The following is an 18,224-nucleotide window of genomic DNA, read 5'->3' on the forward strand; positions in this document are numbered from 1 at the left end:
GCTTGTTTAATGCAACCAACAGCTGTGGCAGCATATGGCACTAGAGAACCGCGTGCATCAAACGCCATTTCACGCTCAATCACAGGCTTTGCCCTTGCCCGTTGTGTCAGTGCAAGTCGGTACCGCATCACTTCACATCTGTGCCACTACTGAAGAAGCAAAACAAGCTCCTATGATATTGTTATATCCTCACACTCAGTCATTTAGAATAATATGTGGGTTGCAACTGATGCCCCCGCCCACCGTATTAAAAGTGGGGCATTTTTCAGTGAAACGCGTCAAGTCACAGTGGCAGCGGCTCTCCGTTGTTAATATAAAGACAGTCAACGAGTAGAGACAAATCTTAAATTGTTTACTTTAGTTTGCAGATATTTATGATGGATGCACTCTATGTTTTGAAATCTTCTGAAGGTTGACAACATGCCGAAAAAAACACAGCAGATTACGACCAGTCGGCGCGAGAGACCGTGCTGTGACTCCCTCCTTTTCCGCTGACCCATTGGCAGTATCACTTTTCGGCCCGCGTTAACTCCCATAACCTTTTGTAATAAAAGTCTGCGATCGGATGCATATTTGTGTTGCCCATCAGTCATAAAACATCGAACTTCACGTTCACAGTCTGCCGTGTGTTTTTGTAGCGATCGAAATCATATTGAACCCGCGAGCTAGAGTCACAATGAGGAGACTGAGTCTCCCACTTCACTCAGCAGTCAGTATCGCTTCTCGGCCTTTTGGCTAAGATCAAGTGTAGTATCTGTTCTTATCAGTTTAATATCTGATACGTCCCCTACCCGGGGACCATATATTAAATTGCTTTTTGGAAGAGGGAGATGGAAAAGGGGCTTGCCCCGTCCACTCCACGCATCCACCTGGTATTGCAGCACTTCCAGAAACGGTGCACCCCCCTCCCTCAACGTGTTGAAAACAGACCACGTAGGACGTGTCTCTAATGTGCCCTCGCCTTGATTTCTTGTTTTCGCCATGCTAGCGTGCAAATTGCGTATGTGTTGACTGAGCCCCTCTACCAGGTGCGCATTTCTAATAGTCATGCGCTATGGCATCATTTACACACTTGCCCAACTTCTCTTTTTGGAACTTTGGCCGTGTTTGAACTTTTCGCCACTGTCTGGCACTTTCCTTTTGAGGACCTGTTACATGCATCTCACTGTAAAATGAATTGAACCGGTACCTGTTGAGTGAGACCACTAGCTGCCAGTTCAGTCAGATGAATAGATCCATTCCCCCAACGTGAAAATCCACTCTGCATAATTTCTGCCGCTGTTTGCCACAGTCGGGTCTGTGCCGATATGTCAAAAGAAAGGCAAACACTCTTCATATGGTTGCGCTTTTATTTATAATATTATTTTCTTCTTTCCTTTAGTTTCAAACAGAGAAGCATGTGGATATATTTTTAACAAAGTGTTGTTCACACTCCAGACCAATAGGTGGCAGCAGCGGGCGGATCACACCGTGTCTCTAATGTGAGGAGACAGGCCTGTTTTTTAGTCTTTCCGCTGACTTTTTTCTTTTAAATGCAGATCAAACAACACTTGATTGCAGTGTCATTTATCTTTGTCTGGTGTGAACTCACTTAGGTTTTTGCCTCATTTATTGGCGATCAATGGACAGCCTGGCCATGTTAGCTTAGCTTTTACTATGGATATACAGCATGGCGTGATGAGATATGTGCCCATTTCTCTCAAGTAAAATGTGAGCAAGTTTTGTTCAGTCTCACTACAAAAGTGTCTCTTGTATATTAGCGTTCTGTAGATTATCAGAGCCTTTATAGTGTGTGGTTCTGGACTGGTCATTGCTATACATTGCCAGCACCATCACCTATCATCGTATGACCGTGAATGAGGCCCCTGTGTGTGAGGTGTACAAGTCATACTTACCTGGCAGGGGAGATACCATGATCAAGAAGGTGGTTCACCCAGGGCGAGGCTCGGTCACTGCACTCCGATTGAGCTGACCTCTGCGAATTCCCCAAATGTGGGAATCTCGACTGCATAATTTCTGGTAGTGGGGGACTGCGTTCGCGCTCTCCCCTGATGTGCTTGTTTAATGCAACCAACAGCTGTGGCAGCATATGGCACTAGAGAACCGCGTGCATCAAACGCCATTTCACGCTCAATCACAGGCTTTGCCCTTGCCCGTTGTGTCAGTGCAAGTCGGTACCGCATCACTTCACATCTGTGCCACTACTGAAGAAGCAAAAGAAGCTCCTATGATATTGTTATATCCTCACACTCAGTCATTTAGAATAATATGTGGGTTGCAACTGATGCCCCCGCCCACCGTATTAAAAGTGGGGCATTTTTCAGTGAAACGCGTCAAGTCACAGTGGCAGCGGCTCTCCGTTGTTAATATAAAGACAGTCAACGAGTAGAGACAAATCTTAAATTGTTTACTTTAGTTTGCAGATATTTATGATGGATGCACTCTATGTTTTGAAATCTTCTGAAGGTTGACAACATGCCGAAAAAAACACAGCAGATTACGACCAGTCGGCGCGAGAGACCGTGCTGTGACTCCCTCCTTTTCCGCTGACCCATTGGCAGTATCACTTTTCGGCCCGCGTTAACTCCCATAACCTTTTGTAATAAAAGTCTGCGATCGGATGCATATTTGTGTTGCCCATCAGTCATAAAACATCGAACTTCACGTTCACAGTCTGCCGTGTGTTTTTGTAGCGATCGAAATCATATTGAACCCGCGAGCTAGAGTCACAATGAGGAGACTGAGTCTCCCACTTCACTCAGCAGTCAGTATCGCTTCTCGGCCTTTTGGCTAAGATCAAGTGTAGTATCTGTTCTTATCAGTTTAATATCTGATACGTCCCCTACCCGGGGACCATATATTAAATTGCTTTTTGGAAGAGGGAGATGGAAAAGGGGCTTGCCCCGTCCACTCCACGCATCGACCTGGTATTGCAGCACTTCCAGAAACGGTGCACCCCCCTCCCTCAACGTGTTGAAAACAGACCACGTAGGACGTGTCTCTAATGTGCCCTCGCCTTGATTTCTTGTTTTCGCCATGCTAGCGTGCAAATTGCGTATGTGTTGACTGAGCCCCTCTACCAGGTGCGCATTTCTAATAGTCATGCGCTATGGCATCATTTACACACTTGCCCAACTTCTCTTTTTGGAACTTTGGCCGTGTTTGAACTTTTCGCCACTGTCTGGCACTTTCCTTTTGAGGACCTGTTACATGCATCTCACTGTAAAATGAATTGAACCGGTACCTGTTGAGTGAGACCACTAGCTGCCAGTTCAGTCAGATGAATAGATCCATTCCCCCAACGTGAAAATCCACTCTGCATAATTTCTGCCGCTGTTTGCCACAGTCGGGTCTGTGCCGATATGTCAAAAGAAAGGCAAACACTCTTCATATGGTTGCGCTTTTATTTATAATATTATTTTCTTCTTTCCTTTAGTTTCAAACAGAGAAGCATGTGGATATATTTTTAACAAAGTGTTGTTCACACTCCAGACCAATAGGTGGCAGCAGCGGGCGGATCACGCCGTGTCTCTAATGTGAGGAGACAGGCCTGTTTTTTAGTCTTTCCGCTGACTTTTTTCTTTTAAATGCAGATCAAACAACACTTGATTGCAGTGTCATTTATCTTTGTCTGGTGTGAACTCACTTAGGTTTTTGCCTCATTTATTGGCGATCAATGGACAGCCTGGCCATGTTAGCTTAGCTTTTACTATGGATATACAGCATGGCGTGATGAGATATGTGCCCATTTCTCTCAAGTAAAATGTGAACAAGTTTTGTTCAGTCTCACTACAAAAGTGTCTCTTGTATATTAGCGTCCTGTAGATTATCAGAGCCTTTATAGTGTGTGGTTCTGGACTGGTCATTGCTATACATTGCCAGCACCATCACCTATCATCGTATGACCGTGAATGAGGCCCCTGTGTGTGAGGTGTACAAGTCATACTTACCTGGCAGGGGAGATACCATGATCAAGAAGGTGGTTCACCCAGGGCGAGGCTCGGTCACTGCACTCCGATTGAGCTGACCTCTGCGAATTCCCCAAATGTGGGAATCTCGACTGCATAATTTCTGGTAGTGGGGGACTGCGTTCGCGCTCTCCCCTGATGTGCTTGTTTAATGCAACCAACAGCTGTGGCAGCATATGGCACTAGAGAACCGCGTGCATCAAACGCCATTTCACGCTCAATCACAGGCTTTGCCCTTGCCCGTTGTGTCAGTGCAAGTCGGTACCGCATCACTTCACATCTGTGCCACTACTGAAGAAGCAAAAGAAGCTCCTATGATATTGTTATATCCTCACACTCAGTCATTTAGAATAATATGTGGGTTGCAACTGATGCCCCCGCCCACCGTATTAAAAGTGGGGCATTTTTCAGTGAAACGCGTCAAGTCACAGTGGCAGCGGCTCTCCGTTGTTAATATAAAGACAGTCAACGAGTAGAGACAAATCTTAAATTGTTTACTTTAGTTTGCAGATATTTATGATGGATGCACTCTATGTTTTGAAATCTTCTGAAGGTTGACAACATGCCGAAAAAAACACAGCAGATTACGACCAGTCGGCGCGAGAGACCGTGCTGTGACTCCCTCCTTTTCCGCTGACCCATTGGCAGTATCACTTTTCGGCCCGCGTTAACTCCCATAACCTTTTGTAATAAAAGTCTGCGATCGGATGCATATTTGTGTTGCCCATCAGTCATAAAACATCGAACTTCACGTTCACAGTCTGCCGTGTGTTTTTGTAGCGATCGAAATCATATTGAACCCGCGAGCTAGAGTCACAATGAGGAGACTGAGTCTCCCACTTCACTCAGCAGTCAGTATCGCTTCTCGGCCTTTTGGCTAAGATCAAGTGTAGTATCTGTTCTTATCAGTTTAATATCTGATACGTCCCCTACCCGGGGACCATATATTAAATTGCTTTTTGGAACAGGGAGATGGAAAAGGGGCTTGCCCCGTCCACTCCACGCATCGACCTGGTATTGCAGCACTTCCAGAAACGGTGCACCCCCCTCCCTCAACGTGTTGAAAACAGACCACGTAGGACGTGTCTCTAATGTGCCCTCGCCTTGATTTCTTGTTTTCGCCATGCTAGCGTGCAAATTGCGTATGTGTTGACTGAGCCCCTCTACCAGGTGCGCATTTCTAATAGTCATGCGCTATGGCATCATTTACACACTTGCCCAACTTCTCTTTTTGGAACTTTGGCCGTGTTTGAACTTTTCGCCACTGTCTGGCACTTTCCTTTTGAGGACCTGTTACATGCATCTCACTGTAAAATGAATTGAACCGGTACCTGTTGAGTGAGACCACTAGCTGCCAGTTCAGTCAGATGAATAGATCCATTCCCCCAACGTGAAAATCCACTCTGCATAATTTCTGCCGCTGTTTGCCACAGTCGGGTCTGTGCCGATATGTCAAAAGAAAGGCAAACACTCTTCATATGGTTGCGCTTTTATTTATAATATTATTTTCTTCTTTCCTTTAGTTTCAAACAGAGAAGCATGTGGATATATTTTTAACAAAGTGTTGTTCACACTCCAGACCAATAGGTGGCAGCAGCGGGCGGATCACGCCGTGTCTCTAATGTGAGGAGACAGGCCTGTTTTTTAGTCTTTCCGCTGACTTTTTTCTTTTAAATGCAGATCAAACAACACTTGATTGCAGTGTCATTTATCTTTGTCTGGTGTGAACTCACTTAGGTTTTTGCCTCATTTATTGGCGATCAATGGACAGCCTGGCCATGTTAGCTTAGCTTTTACTATGGATATACAGCATGGCGTGATGAGATATGTGCCCATTTCTCTCAAGTAAAATGTGAACAAGTTTTGTTCAGTCTCACTACAAAAGTGTCTCTTGTATATTAGCGTCCTGTAGATTATCAGAGCCTTTATAGTGTGTGGTTCTGGACTGGTCATTGCTATACATTGCCAGCACCATCACCTATCATCGTATGACCGTGAATGAGGCCCCTGTGTGTGAGGTGTACAAGTCATACTTACCTGGCAGGGGAGATACCATGATCAAGAAGGTGGTTCACCCAGGGCGAGGCTCGGTCACTGCACTCCGATTGAGCTGACCTCTGCGAATTCCCCAAATGTGGGAATCTCGACTGCATAATTTCTGGTAGTGGGGGACTGCGTTCGCGCTCTCCCCTGATGTGCTTGTTTAATGCAACCAACAGCTGTGGCAGCATATGGCACTAGAGAACCGCGTGCATCAAACGCCATTTCACGCTCAATCACAGGCTTTGCCCTTGCCCGTTGTGTCAGTGCAAGTCGGTACCGCATCACTTCACATCTGTGCCACTACTGAAGAAGCAAAACAAGCTCCTATGATATTGTTATATCCTCACACTCAGTCATTTAGAATAATATGTGGGTTGCAACTGATGCCCCCGCCCACCGTATTAAAAGTGGGGCATTTTTCAGTGAAACGCGTCAAGTCACAGTGGCAGCGGCTCTCCGTTGTTAATATAAAGACAGTCAACGAGTAGAGACAAATCTTAAATTGTTTACTTTAGTTTGCAGATATTTATGATGGATGCACTCTATGTTTTGAAATCTTCTGAAGGTTGACAACATGCCGAAAAAAACACAGCAGATTACGACCAGTCGGCGCGAGAGACCGTGCTGTGACTCCCTCCTTTTCCGCTGACCCATTGGCAGTATCACTTTTCGGCCCGCGTTAACTCCCATAACCTTTTGTAATAAAAGTCTGCGATCGGATGCATATTTGTGTTGCCCATCAGTCATAAAACATCGAACTTCACGTTCACAGTCTGCCGTGTGTTTTTGTAGCGATCGAAATCATATTGAACCCGCGAGCTAGAGTCACAATGAGGAGACTGAGTCTCCCACTTCACTCAGCAGTCAGTATCGCTTCTCGGCCTTTTGGCTAAGATCAAGTGTAGTATCTGTTCTTATCAGTTTAATATCTGATACGTCCCCTACCCGGGGACCATATATTAAATTGCTTTTTGGAAGAGGGAGATGGAAAAGGGGCTTGCCCCGTCCACTCCACGCATCGACCTGGTATTGCAGCACTTCCAGAAACGGTGCACCCCCCTCCCTCAACGTGTTGAAAACAGACCACGTAGGACGTGTCTCTAATGTGCCCTCGCCTTGATTTCTTGTTTTCGCCATGCTAGCGTGCAAATTGCGTATGTGTTGACTGAGCCCCTCTACCAGGTGCGCATTTCTAATAGTCATGCGCTATGGCATCATTTACACACTTGCCCAACTTCTCTTTTTGGAACTTTGGCCGTGTTTGAACTTTTCGCCACTGTCTGGCACTTTCCTTTTGAGGACCTGTTACATGCATCTCACTGTAAAATGAATTGAACCGGTACCTGTTGAGTGAGACCACTAGCTGCCAGTTCAGTCAGATGAATAGATCCATTCCCCCAACGTGAAAATCCACTCTGCATAATTTCTGCCGCTGTTTGCCACAGTCGGGTCTGTGCCGATATGTCAAAAGAAAGGCAAACACTCTTCATATGGTTGCGCTTTTATTTATAATATTATTTTCTTCTTTCCTTTAGTTTCAAACAGAGAAGCATGTGGATATATTTTTAACAAAGTGTTGTTCACACTCCAGACCAATAGGTGGCAGCAGCGGGCGGATCACGCCGTGTCTCTAATGTGAGGAGACAGGCCTGTTTTTTAGTCTTTCCGCTGACTTTTTTCTTTTAAATGCAGATCAAACAACACTTGATTGCAGTGTCATTTATCTTTGTCTGGTGTGAACTCACTTAGGTTTTTGCCTCATTTATTGGCGATCAATGGACAGCCTGGCCATGTTAGCTTAGCTTTTACTATGGATATACAGCATGGCGTGATGAGATATGTGCCCATTTCTCTCAAGTAAAATGTGAACAAGTTTTGTTCAGTCTCACTACAAAAGTGTCTCTTGTATATTAGCGTCCTGTAGATTATCAGAGCCTTTATAGTGTGTGGTTCTGGACTGGTCATTGCTATACATTGCCAGCACCATCACCTATCATCGTATGACCGTGAATGAGGCCCCTGTGTGTGAGGTGTACAAGTCATACTTACCTGGCAGGGGAGATACCATGATCAAGAAGGTGGTTCACCCAGGGCGAGGCTCGGTCACTGCACTCCGATTGAGCTGACCTCTGCGAATTCCCCAAATGTGGGAATCTCGACTGCATAATTTCTGGTAGTGGGGGACTGCGTTCGCGCTCTCCCCTGATGTGCTTGTTTAATGCAACCAACAGCTGTGGCAGCATATGGCACTAGAGAACCGCGTGCATCAAACGCCATTTCACGCTCAATCACAGGCTTTGCCCTTGCCCGTTGTGTCAGTGCAAGTCGGTACCGCATCACTTCACATCTGTGCCACTACTGAAGAAGCAAAACAAGCTCCTATGATATTGTTATATCCTCACACTCAGTCATTTAGAATAATATGTGGGTTGCAACTGATGCCCCCGCCCACCGTATTAAAAGTGGGGCATTTTTCAGTGAAACGCGTCAAGTCACAGTGGCAGCGGCTCTCCGTTGTTAATATAAAGACAGTCAACGAGTAGAGACAAATCTTAAATTGTTTACTTTAGTTTGCAGATATTTATGATGGATGCACTCTATGTTTTGAAATCTTCTGAAGGTTGACAACATGCCGAAAAAAACACAGCAGATTACGACCAGTCGGCGCGAGAGACCGTGCTGTGACTCCCTCCTTTTCCGCTGACCCATTGGCAGTATCACTTTTCGGCCCGCGTTAACTCCCATAACCTTTTGTAATAAAAGTCTGCGATCGGATGCATATTTGTGTTGCCCATCAGTCATAAAACATCGAACTTCACGTTCACAGTCTGCCGTGTGTTTTTGTAGCGATCGAAATCATATTGAACCCGCGAGCTAGAGTCACAATGAGGAGACTGAGTCTCCCACTTCACTCAGCAGTCAGTATCGCTTCTCGGCCTTTTGGCTAAGATCAAGTGTAGTATCTGTTCTTATCAGTTTAATATCTGATACGTCCCCTACCCGGGGACCATATATTAAATTGCTTTTTGGAAGAGGGAGATGGAAAAGGGGCTTGCCCCGTCCACTCCACGCATCGACCTGGTATTGCAGCACTTCCAGAAACGGTGCACCCCCCTCCCTCAACGTGTTGAAAACAGACCACGTAGGACGTGTCTCTAATGTGCCCTCGCCTTGATTTCTTGTTTTCGCCATGCTAGCGTGCAAATTGCGTATGTGTTGACTGAGCCCCTCTACCAGGTGCGCATTTCTAATAGTCATGCGCTATGGCATCATTTACACACTTGCCCAACTTCTCTTTTTGGAACTTTGGCCGTGTTTGAACTTTTCGCCACTGTCTGGCACTTTCCTTTTGAGGACCTGTTACATGCATCTCACTGTAAAATGAATTGAACCGGTACCTGTTGAGTGAGACCACTAGCTGCCAGTTCAGTCAGATGAATAGATCCATTCCCCCAACGTGAAAATCCACTCTGCATAATTTCTGCCGCTGTTTGCCACAGTCGGGTCTGTGCCGATATGTCAAAAGAAAGGCAAACACTCTTCATATGGTTGCGCTTTTATTTATAATATTATTTTCTTCTTTCCTTTAGTTTCAAACAGAGAAGCATGTGGATATATTTTTAACAAAGTGTTGTTCACACTCCAGACCAATAGGTGGCAGCAGCGGGCGGATCACGCCGTGTCTCTAATGTGAGGAGACAGGCCTGTTTTTTAGTCTTTCTGCTGACTTTTTTCTTTTAAATGCAGATCAAACAACACTTGATTGCAGTGTCATTTATCTTTGTCTGGTGTGAACTCACTTAGGTTTTTGCCTCATTTATTGGCGATCAATGGACAGCCTGGCCATGTTAGCTTAGCTTTTACTATGGATATACAGCATGGCGTGATGAGATATGTGCCCATTTCTCTCAAGTAAAATGTGAGCAAGTTTTGTTCAGTCTCACTACAAAAGTGTCTCTTGTATATTAGCGTTCTGTAGATTATCAGAGCCTTTATAGTGTGTGGTTCTGGACTGGTCATTGCTATACATTGCCAGCACCATCACCTATCATCGTATGACCGTGAATGAGGCCCCTGTGTGTGAGGTGTACAAGTCATACTTACCTGGCAGGGGAGATACCATGATCAAGAAGGTGGTTCACCCAGGGCGAGGCTCGGTCACTGCACTCCGATTGAGCTGACCTCTGCGAATTCCCCAAATGTGGGAATCTCGACTGCATAATTTCTGGTAGTGGGGGACTGCGTTCGCGCTCTCCCCTGATGTGCTTGTTTAATGCAACCAACAGCTGTGGCAGCATATGGCACTAGAGAACCGCGTGCATCAAACGCCATTTCACGCTCAATCACAGGCTTTGCCCTTGCCCGTTGTGTCAGTGCAAGTCGGTACCGCATCACTTCACATCTGTGCCACTACTGAAGAAGCAAAACAAGCTCCTATGATATTGTTATATCCTCACACTCAGTCATTTAGAATAATATGTGGGTTGCAACTGATGCCCCCGCCCACCGTATTAAAAGTGGGGCATTTTTCAGTGAAACGCGTCAAGTCACAGTGGCAGCGGCTCTCCGTTGTTAATATAAAGACAGTCAACGAGTAGAGACAAATCTTAAATTGTTTACTTTAGTTTGCAGATATTTATGATGGATGCACTCTATGTTTTGAAATCTTCTGAAGGTTGACAACATGCCGAAAAAAACACAGCAGATTACGACCAGTCGGCGCGAGAGACCGTGCTGTGACTCCCTCCTTTTCCGCTGACCCATTGGCAGTATCACTTTTCGGCCCGCGTTAACTCCCATAACCTTTTGTAATAAAAGTCTGCGATCGGATGCATATTTGTGTTGCCCATCAGTCATAAAACATCGAACTTCACGTTCACAGTCTGCCGTGTGTTTTTGTAGCGATCGAAATCATATTGAACCCGCGAGCTAGAGTCACAATGAGGAGACTGAGTCTCCCACTTCACTCAGCAGTCAGTATCGCTTCTCGGCCTTTTGGCTAAGATCAAGTGTAGTATCTGTTCTTATCAGTTTAATATCTGATACGTCCCCTACCCGGGGACCATATATTAAATTGCTTTTTGGAACAGGGAGATGGAAAAGGGGCTTGCCCCGTCCACTCCACGCATCGACCTGGTATTGCAGCACTTCCAGAAACGGTGCACCCCCCTCCCTCAACGTGTTGAAAACAGACCACGTAGGACGTGTCTCTAATGTGCCCTCGCCTTGATTTCTTGTTTTCGCCATGCTAGCGTGCAAATTGCGTATGTGTTGACTGAGCCCCTCTACCAGGTGCGCATTTCTAATAGTCATGCGCTATGGCATCATTTACACACTTGCCCAACTTCTCTTTTTGGAACTTTGGCCGTGTTTGAACTTTTCGCCACTGTCTGGCACTTTCCTTTTGAGGACCTGTTACATGCATCTCACTGTAAAATGAATTGAACCGGTACCTGTTGAGTGAGACCACTAGCTGCCAGTTCAGTCAGATGAATAGATCCATTCCCCCAACGTGAAAATCCACTCTGCATAATTTCTGCCGCTGTTTGCCACAGTCGGGTCTGTGCCGATATGTCAAAAGAAAGGCAAACACTCTTCATATGGTTGCGCTTTTATTTATAATATTATTTTCTTCTTTCCTTTAGTTTCAAACAGAGAAGCATGTGGATATATTTTTAACAAAGTGTTGTTCACACTCCAGACCAATAGGTGGCAGCAGCGGGCGGATCACGCCGTGTCTCTAATGTGAGGAGACAGGCCTGTTTTTTAGTCTTTCCGCTGACTTTTTTCTTTTAAATGCAGATCAAACAACACTTGATTGCAGTGTCATTTATCTTTGTCTGGTGTGAACTCACTTAGGTTTTTGCCTCATTTATTGGCGATCAATGGACAGCCTGGCCATGTTAGCTTAGCTTTTACTATGGATATACAGCATGGCGTGATGAGATATGTGCCCATTTCTCTCAAGTAAAATGTGAACAAGTTTTGTTCAGTCTCACTACAAAAGTGTCTCTTGTATATTAGCGTCCTGTAGATTATCAGAGCCTTTATAGTGTGTGGTTCTGGACTGGTCATTGCTATACATTGCCAGCACCATCACCTATCATCGTATGACCGTGAATGAGGCCCCTGTGTGTGAGGTGTACAAGTCATACTTACCTGGCAGGGGAGATACCATGATCAAGAAGGTGGTTCACCCAGGGCGAGGCTCGGTCACTGCACTCCGATTGAGCTGACCTCTGCGAATTCCCCAAATGTGGGAATCTCGACTGCATAATTTCTGGTAGTGGGGGACTGCGTTCGCGCTCTCCCCTGATGTGCTTGTTTAATGCAACCAACAGCTGTGGCAGCATATGGCACTAGAGAACCGCGTGCATCAAACGCCATTTCACGCTCAATCACAGGCTTTGCCCTTGCCCGTTGTGTCAGTGCAAGTCGGTACCGCATCACTTCACATCTGTGCCACTACTGAAGAAGCAAAACAAGCTCCTATGATATTGTTATATCCTCACACTCAGTCATTTAGAATAATATGTGGGTTGCAACTGATGCCCCCGCCCACCGTATTAAAAGTGGGGCATTTTTCAGTGAAACGCGTCAAGTCACAGTGGCAGCGGCTCTCCGTTGTTAATATAAAGACAGTCAACGAGTAGAGACAAATCTTAAATTGTTTACTTTAGTTTGCAGATATTTATGATGGATGCACTCTATGTTTTGAAATCTTCTGAAGGTTGACAACATGCCGAAAAAAACACAGCAGATTACGACCAGTCGGCGCGAGAGACCGTGCTGTGACTCCCTCCTTTTCCGCTGACCCATTGGCAGTATCACTTTTCGGCCCGCGTTAACTCCCATAACCTTTTGTAATAAAAGTCTGCGATCGGATGCATATTTGTGTTGCCCATCAGTCATAAAACATCGAACTTCACGTTCACAGTCTGCCGTGTGTTTTTGTAGCGATCGAAATCATATTGAACCCGCGAGCTAGAGTCACAATGAGGAGACTGAGTCTCCCACTTCACTCAGCAGTCAGTATCGCTTCTCGGCCTTTTGGCTAAGATCAAGTGTAGTATCTGTTCTTATCAGTTTAATATCTGATACGTCCCCTACCTGGGGACCATATATTAAATTGCTTTTTGGAACAGGGAGATGGAAAAGGGGCTTGCCCCGTCCACTCCACGCATCGACCTGGTATTGCAGCACTTCCAGAAACGGTGCACCCCCCTCCCTCAACGTGTTGAAAACAGACCACGTAGGACGTGTCTCTAATGTGCCCTCGCCTTGATTTCTTGTTTTCGCCATGCTAGCGTGCAAATTGCGTATGTGTTGACTGAGCCCCTCTACCAGGTGCGCATTTCTAATAGTCATGCGCTATGGCATCATTTACACACTTGCCCAACTTCTCTTTTTGGAACTTTGGCCGTGTTTGAACTTTTCGCCACTGTCTGGCACTTTCCTTTTGAGGACCTGTTACATGCATCTCACTGTAAAATGAATTGAACCGGTACCTGTTGAGTGAGACCACTAGCTGCCAGTTCAGTCAGATGAATAGATCCATTCCCCCAACGTGAAAATCCACTCTGCATAATTTCTGCCGCTGTTTGCCACAGTCGGGTCTGTGCCGATATGTCAAAAGAAAGGCAAACACTCTTCATATGGTTGCGCTTTTATTTATAATATTATTTTCTTCTTTCCTTTAGTTTCAAACAGAGAAGCATGTGGATATATTTTTAACAAAGTGTTGTTCACACTCCAGACCAATAGGTGGCAGCAGCGGGCGGATCACGCCGTGTCTCTAATGTGAGGAGACAGGCCTGTTTTTTAGTCTTTCCGCTGACTTTTTTCTTTTAAATGCAGATCAAACAACACTTGATTGCAGTGTCATTTATCTTTGTCTGGTGTGAACTCACTTAGGTTTTTGCCTCATTTATTGGCGATCAATGGACAGCCTGGCCATGTTAGCTTAGCTTTTACTATGGATATACAGCATGGCGTGATGAGATATGTGCCCATTTCTCTCAAGTAAAATGTGAACAAGTTTTGTTCAGTCTCACTACAAAAGTGTCTCTTGTATATTAGCGTTCTGTAGATTATCAGAGCCTTTATAGTGTGTGGTTCTGGACTGGTCATTGCTATACATTGCCAGCACCATCACCTATCATCGTATGACCGTGAATGAGGCCCCTGTGTGTGAGGTGTACAAGTCATACTTACCTGGCAGGGGAGATACCATGATCAAGAAGGTGGTTCACCCAGGGCGAGGCTCGGTCACTGCACTCCGATTGAGCTGACCTCTGCGAATTCCCCAAATGTGGGAATCTCGACTGCATAATTTCTGGTAGTGGGGGACTGCGTTCGCGCTCTCCCCTGATGTGCTTGTTTAATGCAACCAACAGCTGTGGCAGCATATGGCACTAGAGAACCGCGTGCATCAAACGCCATTTCACGCTCAATCACAGGCTTTGCCCTTGCCCGTTGTGTCAGTGCAAGTCGGTACCGCATCACTTCACATCTGTGCCACTACTGAAGAAGCAAAAGAAGCTCCTATGATATTGTTATATCCTCACACTCAGTCATTTAGAATAATATGTGGGTTGCAACTGATGCCCCCGCCCACCGTATTAAAAGTGGGGCATTTTTCAGTGAAACGCGTCAAGTCACAGTGGCAGCGGCTCTCCGTTGTTAATATAAAGACAGTCAACGAGTAGAGACAAATCTTAAATTGTTTACTTTAGTTTGCAGATATTTATGATGGATGCACTCTATGTTTTGAAATCTTCTGAAGGTTGACAACATGCCGAAAAAAACACAGCAGATTACGACCAGTCGGCGCGAGAGACCGTGCTGTGACTCCCTCCTTTTCCGCTGACCCATTGGCAGTATCACTTTTCGGCCCGCGTTAACTCCCATAACCTTTTGTAATAAAAGTCTGCGATCGGATGCATATTTGTGTTGCCCATCAGTCATAAAACATCGAACTTCACGTTCACAGTCTGCCGTGTGTTTTTGTAGCGATCGAAATCATATTGAACCCGCGAGCTAGAGTCACAATGAGGAGACTGAGTCTCCCACTTCACTCAGCAGTCAGTATCGCTTCTCGGCCTTTTGGCTAAGATCAAGTGTAGTATCTGTTCTTATCAGTTTAATATCTGATACGTCCCCTACCTGGGGACCATATATTAAATTGCTTTTTGGAACAGGGAGATGGAAAAGGGGCTTGCCCCGTCCACTCCACGCATCGACCTGGTATTGCAGCACTTCCAGAAACGGTGCACCCCCCTCCCTCAACGTGTTGAAAACAGACCACGTAGGACGTGTCTCTAATGTGCCCTCGCCTTGATTTCTTGTTTTCGCCATGCTAGCGTGCAAATTGCGTATGTGTTGACTGAGCCCCTCTACCAGGTGCGCATTTCTAATAGTCATGCGCTATGGCATCATTTACACACTTGCCCAACTTCTCTTTTTGGAACTTTGGCCGTGTTTGAACTTTTCGCCACTGTCTGGCACTTTCCTTTTGAGGACCTGTTACATGCATCTCACTGTAAAATGAATTGAACCGGTACCTGTTGAGTGAGACCACTAGCTGCCAGTTCAGTCAGATGAATAGATCCATTCCCCCAACGTGAAAATCCACTCTGCATAATTTCTGCCGCTGTTTGCCACAGTCGGGTCTGTGCCGATATGTCAAAAGAAAGGCAAACACTCTTCATATGGTTGCGCTTTTATTTATAATATTATTTTCTTCTTTCCTTTAGTTTCAAACAGAGAAGCATGTGGATATATTTTTAACAAAGTGTTGTTCACACTCCAGACCAATAGGTGGCAGCAGCGGGCGGATCACGCCGTGTCTCTAATGTGAGGAGACAGGCCTGTTTTTTAGTCTTTCCGCTGACTTTTTTCTTTTAAATGCAGATCAAACAACACTTGATTGCAGTGTCATTTATCTTTGTCTGGTGTGAACTCACTTAGGTTTTTGCCTCATTTATTGGCGATCAATGGACAGCCTGGCCATGTTAGCTTAGCTTTTACTATGGATATACAGCATGGCGTGATGAGATATGTGCCCATTTCTCTCAAGTAAAATGTGAACAAGTTTTGTTCAGTCTCACTACAAAAGTGTCTCTTGTATATTAGCGTTCTGTAGATTATCAGAGCCTTTATAGTGTGTGGTTCTGGACTGGTCATTGCTATACATTGCCAGCACCATCACCTATCATCGTATGACCGTGAATGAGGCCCCTGTGTGTGAGGTGTACAAGTCATACTTACCTGGCAGGGGAGATACCATGATCAAGAAGGTGGTTCACCCAGGGCGAGGCTCGGTCACTGCACTCCGATTGAGCTGACCTCTGCGAATTCCCCAAATGTGGGAATCTCGACTGCATAATTTCTGGTAGTGGGGGACTGCGTTCGCGCTCTCCCCTGATGTGCTTGTTTAATGCAACCAACAGCTGTGGCAGCATATGGCACTAGAGAACCGCGTGCATCAAACGCCATTTCACGCTCAATCACAGGCTTTGCCCTTGCCCGTTGTGTCAGTGCAAGTCGGTACCGCATCACTTCACATCTGTGCCACTACTGAAGAAGCAAAAGAAGCTCCTATGATATTGTTATATCCTCACACTCAGTCATTTAGAATAATATGTGGGTTGCAACTGATGCCCCCGCCCACCGTATTAAAAGTGGGGCATTTTTCAGTGAAACGCGTCAAGTCACAGTGGCAGCGGCTCTCCGTTGTTAATATAAAGACAGTCAACGAGTAGAGACAAATCTTAAATTGTTTACTTTAGTTTGCAGATATTTATGATGGATGCACTCTATGTTTTGAAATCTTCTGAAGGTTGACAACATGCCGAAAAAAACACAGCAGATTACGACCAGTCGGCGCGAGAGACCGTGCTGTGACTCCCTCCTTTTCCGCTGACCCATTGGCAGTATCACTTTTCGGCCCGCGTTAACTCCCATAACCTTTTGTAATAAAAGTCTGCGATCGGATGCATATTTGTGTTGCCCATCAGTCATAAAACATCGAACTTCACGTTCACAGTCTGCCGTGTGTTTTTGTAGCGATCGAAATCATATTGAACCCGCGAGCTAGAGTCACAATGAGGAGACTGAGTCTCCCACTTCACTCAGCAGTCAGTATCGCTTCTCGGCCTTTTGGCTAAGATCAAGTGTAGTATCTGTTCTTATCAGTTTAATATCTGATACGTCCCCTACCCGGGGACCATATATTAAATTGCTTTTTGGAAGAGGGAGATGGAAAAGGGGCTTGCCCCGTCCACTCCACGCATCGACCTGGTATTGCAGCACTTCCAGAAACGGTGCACCCCCCTCCCTCAACGTGTTGAAAACAGACCATGTAGGACGTGTCTCTAATGTGCCCTCGCCTTGATTTCTTGTTTTCGCCATGCTAGCGTGCAAATTGCGTATGTGTTGACTGAGCCCCTCTACCAGGTGCGCATTTCTAATAGTCATGCGCTATGGCATCATTTACACACTTGCCCAACTTCTCTTTTTGGAACTTTGGCCGTGTTTGAACTTTTCGCCACTGTCTGGCACTTTCCTTTTGAGGACCTGTTACATGCATCTCACTGTAAAATGAATTGAACCGGTACCTGTTGAGTGAGACCACTAGCTGCCAGTTCAGTCAGATGAATAGATCCATTCCCCCAACGTGAAAATCCACTCTGCATAATTTCTGCCGCTGTTTGCCACAGTCGGGTCTGTGCCGATATGTCAAAAGAAAGGCAAACACTCTTCATATGGTTGCGCTTTTATTTATAATATTATTTTCTTCTTTCCTTTAGTTTCAAACAGAGAAGCATGTGGATATATTTTTAACAAAGTGTTGTTCACACTCCAGACCAATAGGTGGCAGCAGCGGGCGGATCACGCCGTGTCTCTAATGTGAGGAGACAGGCCTGTTTTTTAGTCTTTCCGCTGACTTTTTTCTTTTAAATGCAGATCAAACAACACTTGATTGCAGTGTCATTTATCTTTGTCTGGTGTGAACTCACTTAGGTTTTTGCCTCATTTATTGGCGATCAATGGACAGCCTGGCCATGTTAGCTTAGCTTTTACTATGGATATACAGCATGGCGTGATGAGATATGTGCCCATTTCTCTCAAGTAAAATGTGAGCAAGTTTTGTTCAGTCTCACTACAAAAGTGTCTCTTGTATATTAGCGTTCTGTAGATTATCAGAGCCTT

At 45.5% G+C, this 18,224-nt stretch overlaps 17 non-coding genes across 17 annotated transcripts; all 17 read left to right on the forward strand.

Moving 5' to 3' along the window:
* The first annotated feature begins 715 nt into the window (after positions 1–715).
* Positions 716–906, forward strand: LOC144463286 (U2 spliceosomal RNA). The gene has a single exon (XR_013491427.1). It is a non-coding gene; the product is annotated as a U2 spliceosomal RNA (small nuclear RNA).
* A 981-nt stretch (positions 907–1,887) lies between these two features.
* LOC144462947 (U1 spliceosomal RNA) lies at positions 1,888–2,051 on the forward strand. Its single transcript, XR_013491090.1, has one exon. It is a non-coding gene; the product is annotated as a U1 spliceosomal RNA (small nuclear RNA).
* A 719-nt stretch (positions 2,052–2,770) lies between these two features.
* On the forward strand, positions 2,771–2,961 carry LOC144463254 (U2 spliceosomal RNA). Its single transcript, XR_013491395.1, has one exon. It is a non-coding gene; the product is annotated as a U2 spliceosomal RNA (small nuclear RNA).
* A 981-nt stretch (positions 2,962–3,942) lies between these two features.
* Positions 3,943–4,106, forward strand: LOC144462948 (U1 spliceosomal RNA). Its single transcript, XR_013491091.1, has one exon. It is a non-coding gene; the product is annotated as a U1 spliceosomal RNA (small nuclear RNA).
* Positions 4,107–4,825: 719 nt separating this feature from the next.
* Positions 4,826–5,016, forward strand: LOC144463190 (U2 spliceosomal RNA). Its single transcript, XR_013491330.1, has one exon. It is a non-coding gene; the product is annotated as a U2 spliceosomal RNA (small nuclear RNA).
* Positions 5,017–5,997: 981 nt separating this feature from the next.
* Positions 5,998–6,161, forward strand: LOC144462949 (U1 spliceosomal RNA). The gene has a single exon (XR_013491092.1). It is a non-coding gene; the product is annotated as a U1 spliceosomal RNA (small nuclear RNA).
* Positions 6,162–6,880: 719 nt separating this feature from the next.
* Positions 6,881–7,071, forward strand: LOC144463256 (U2 spliceosomal RNA). The gene has a single exon (XR_013491397.1). It is a non-coding gene; the product is annotated as a U2 spliceosomal RNA (small nuclear RNA).
* Positions 7,072–8,052: 981 nt separating this feature from the next.
* On the forward strand, positions 8,053–8,216 carry LOC144462950 (U1 spliceosomal RNA). The gene has a single exon (XR_013491093.1). It is a non-coding gene; the product is annotated as a U1 spliceosomal RNA (small nuclear RNA).
* Positions 8,217–8,935: 719 nt separating this feature from the next.
* LOC144463257 (U2 spliceosomal RNA) lies at positions 8,936–9,126 on the forward strand. Its single transcript, XR_013491398.1, has one exon. It is a non-coding gene; the product is annotated as a U2 spliceosomal RNA (small nuclear RNA).
* A 981-nt stretch (positions 9,127–10,107) lies between these two features.
* On the forward strand, positions 10,108–10,271 carry LOC144462951 (U1 spliceosomal RNA). Its single transcript, XR_013491094.1, has one exon. It is a non-coding gene; the product is annotated as a U1 spliceosomal RNA (small nuclear RNA).
* Positions 10,272–10,990: 719 nt separating this feature from the next.
* Positions 10,991–11,181, forward strand: LOC144463191 (U2 spliceosomal RNA). The gene has a single exon (XR_013491331.1). It is a non-coding gene; the product is annotated as a U2 spliceosomal RNA (small nuclear RNA).
* Positions 11,182–12,162: 981 nt separating this feature from the next.
* LOC144462952 (U1 spliceosomal RNA) lies at positions 12,163–12,326 on the forward strand. The gene has a single exon (XR_013491095.1). It is a non-coding gene; the product is annotated as a U1 spliceosomal RNA (small nuclear RNA).
* A 719-nt stretch (positions 12,327–13,045) lies between these two features.
* LOC144463158 (U2 spliceosomal RNA) lies at positions 13,046–13,236 on the forward strand. Its single transcript, XR_013491298.1, has one exon. It is a non-coding gene; the product is annotated as a U2 spliceosomal RNA (small nuclear RNA).
* Positions 13,237–14,217: 981 nt separating this feature from the next.
* Positions 14,218–14,381, forward strand: LOC144462953 (U1 spliceosomal RNA). The gene has a single exon (XR_013491096.1). It is a non-coding gene; the product is annotated as a U1 spliceosomal RNA (small nuclear RNA).
* Positions 14,382–15,100: 719 nt separating this feature from the next.
* Positions 15,101–15,291, forward strand: LOC144463159 (U2 spliceosomal RNA). Its single transcript, XR_013491299.1, has one exon. It is a non-coding gene; the product is annotated as a U2 spliceosomal RNA (small nuclear RNA).
* Positions 15,292–16,272: 981 nt separating this feature from the next.
* LOC144462954 (U1 spliceosomal RNA) lies at positions 16,273–16,436 on the forward strand. Its single transcript, XR_013491097.1, has one exon. It is a non-coding gene; the product is annotated as a U1 spliceosomal RNA (small nuclear RNA).
* Positions 16,437–17,155: 719 nt separating this feature from the next.
* LOC144463258 (U2 spliceosomal RNA) lies at positions 17,156–17,346 on the forward strand. The gene has a single exon (XR_013491399.1). It is a non-coding gene; the product is annotated as a U2 spliceosomal RNA (small nuclear RNA).
* The last annotated feature ends 878 nt before the right edge of the window (positions 17,347–18,224 follow it).

This window comes from Epinephelus lanceolatus, chromosome 4 (genome assembly GCF_041903045.1).
Source record: "Epinephelus lanceolatus isolate andai-2023 chromosome 4, ASM4190304v1, whole genome shotgun sequence".
Taxonomy (NCBI): domain Eukaryota; kingdom Metazoa; phylum Chordata; class Actinopteri; order Perciformes; family Serranidae; genus Epinephelus; species Epinephelus lanceolatus.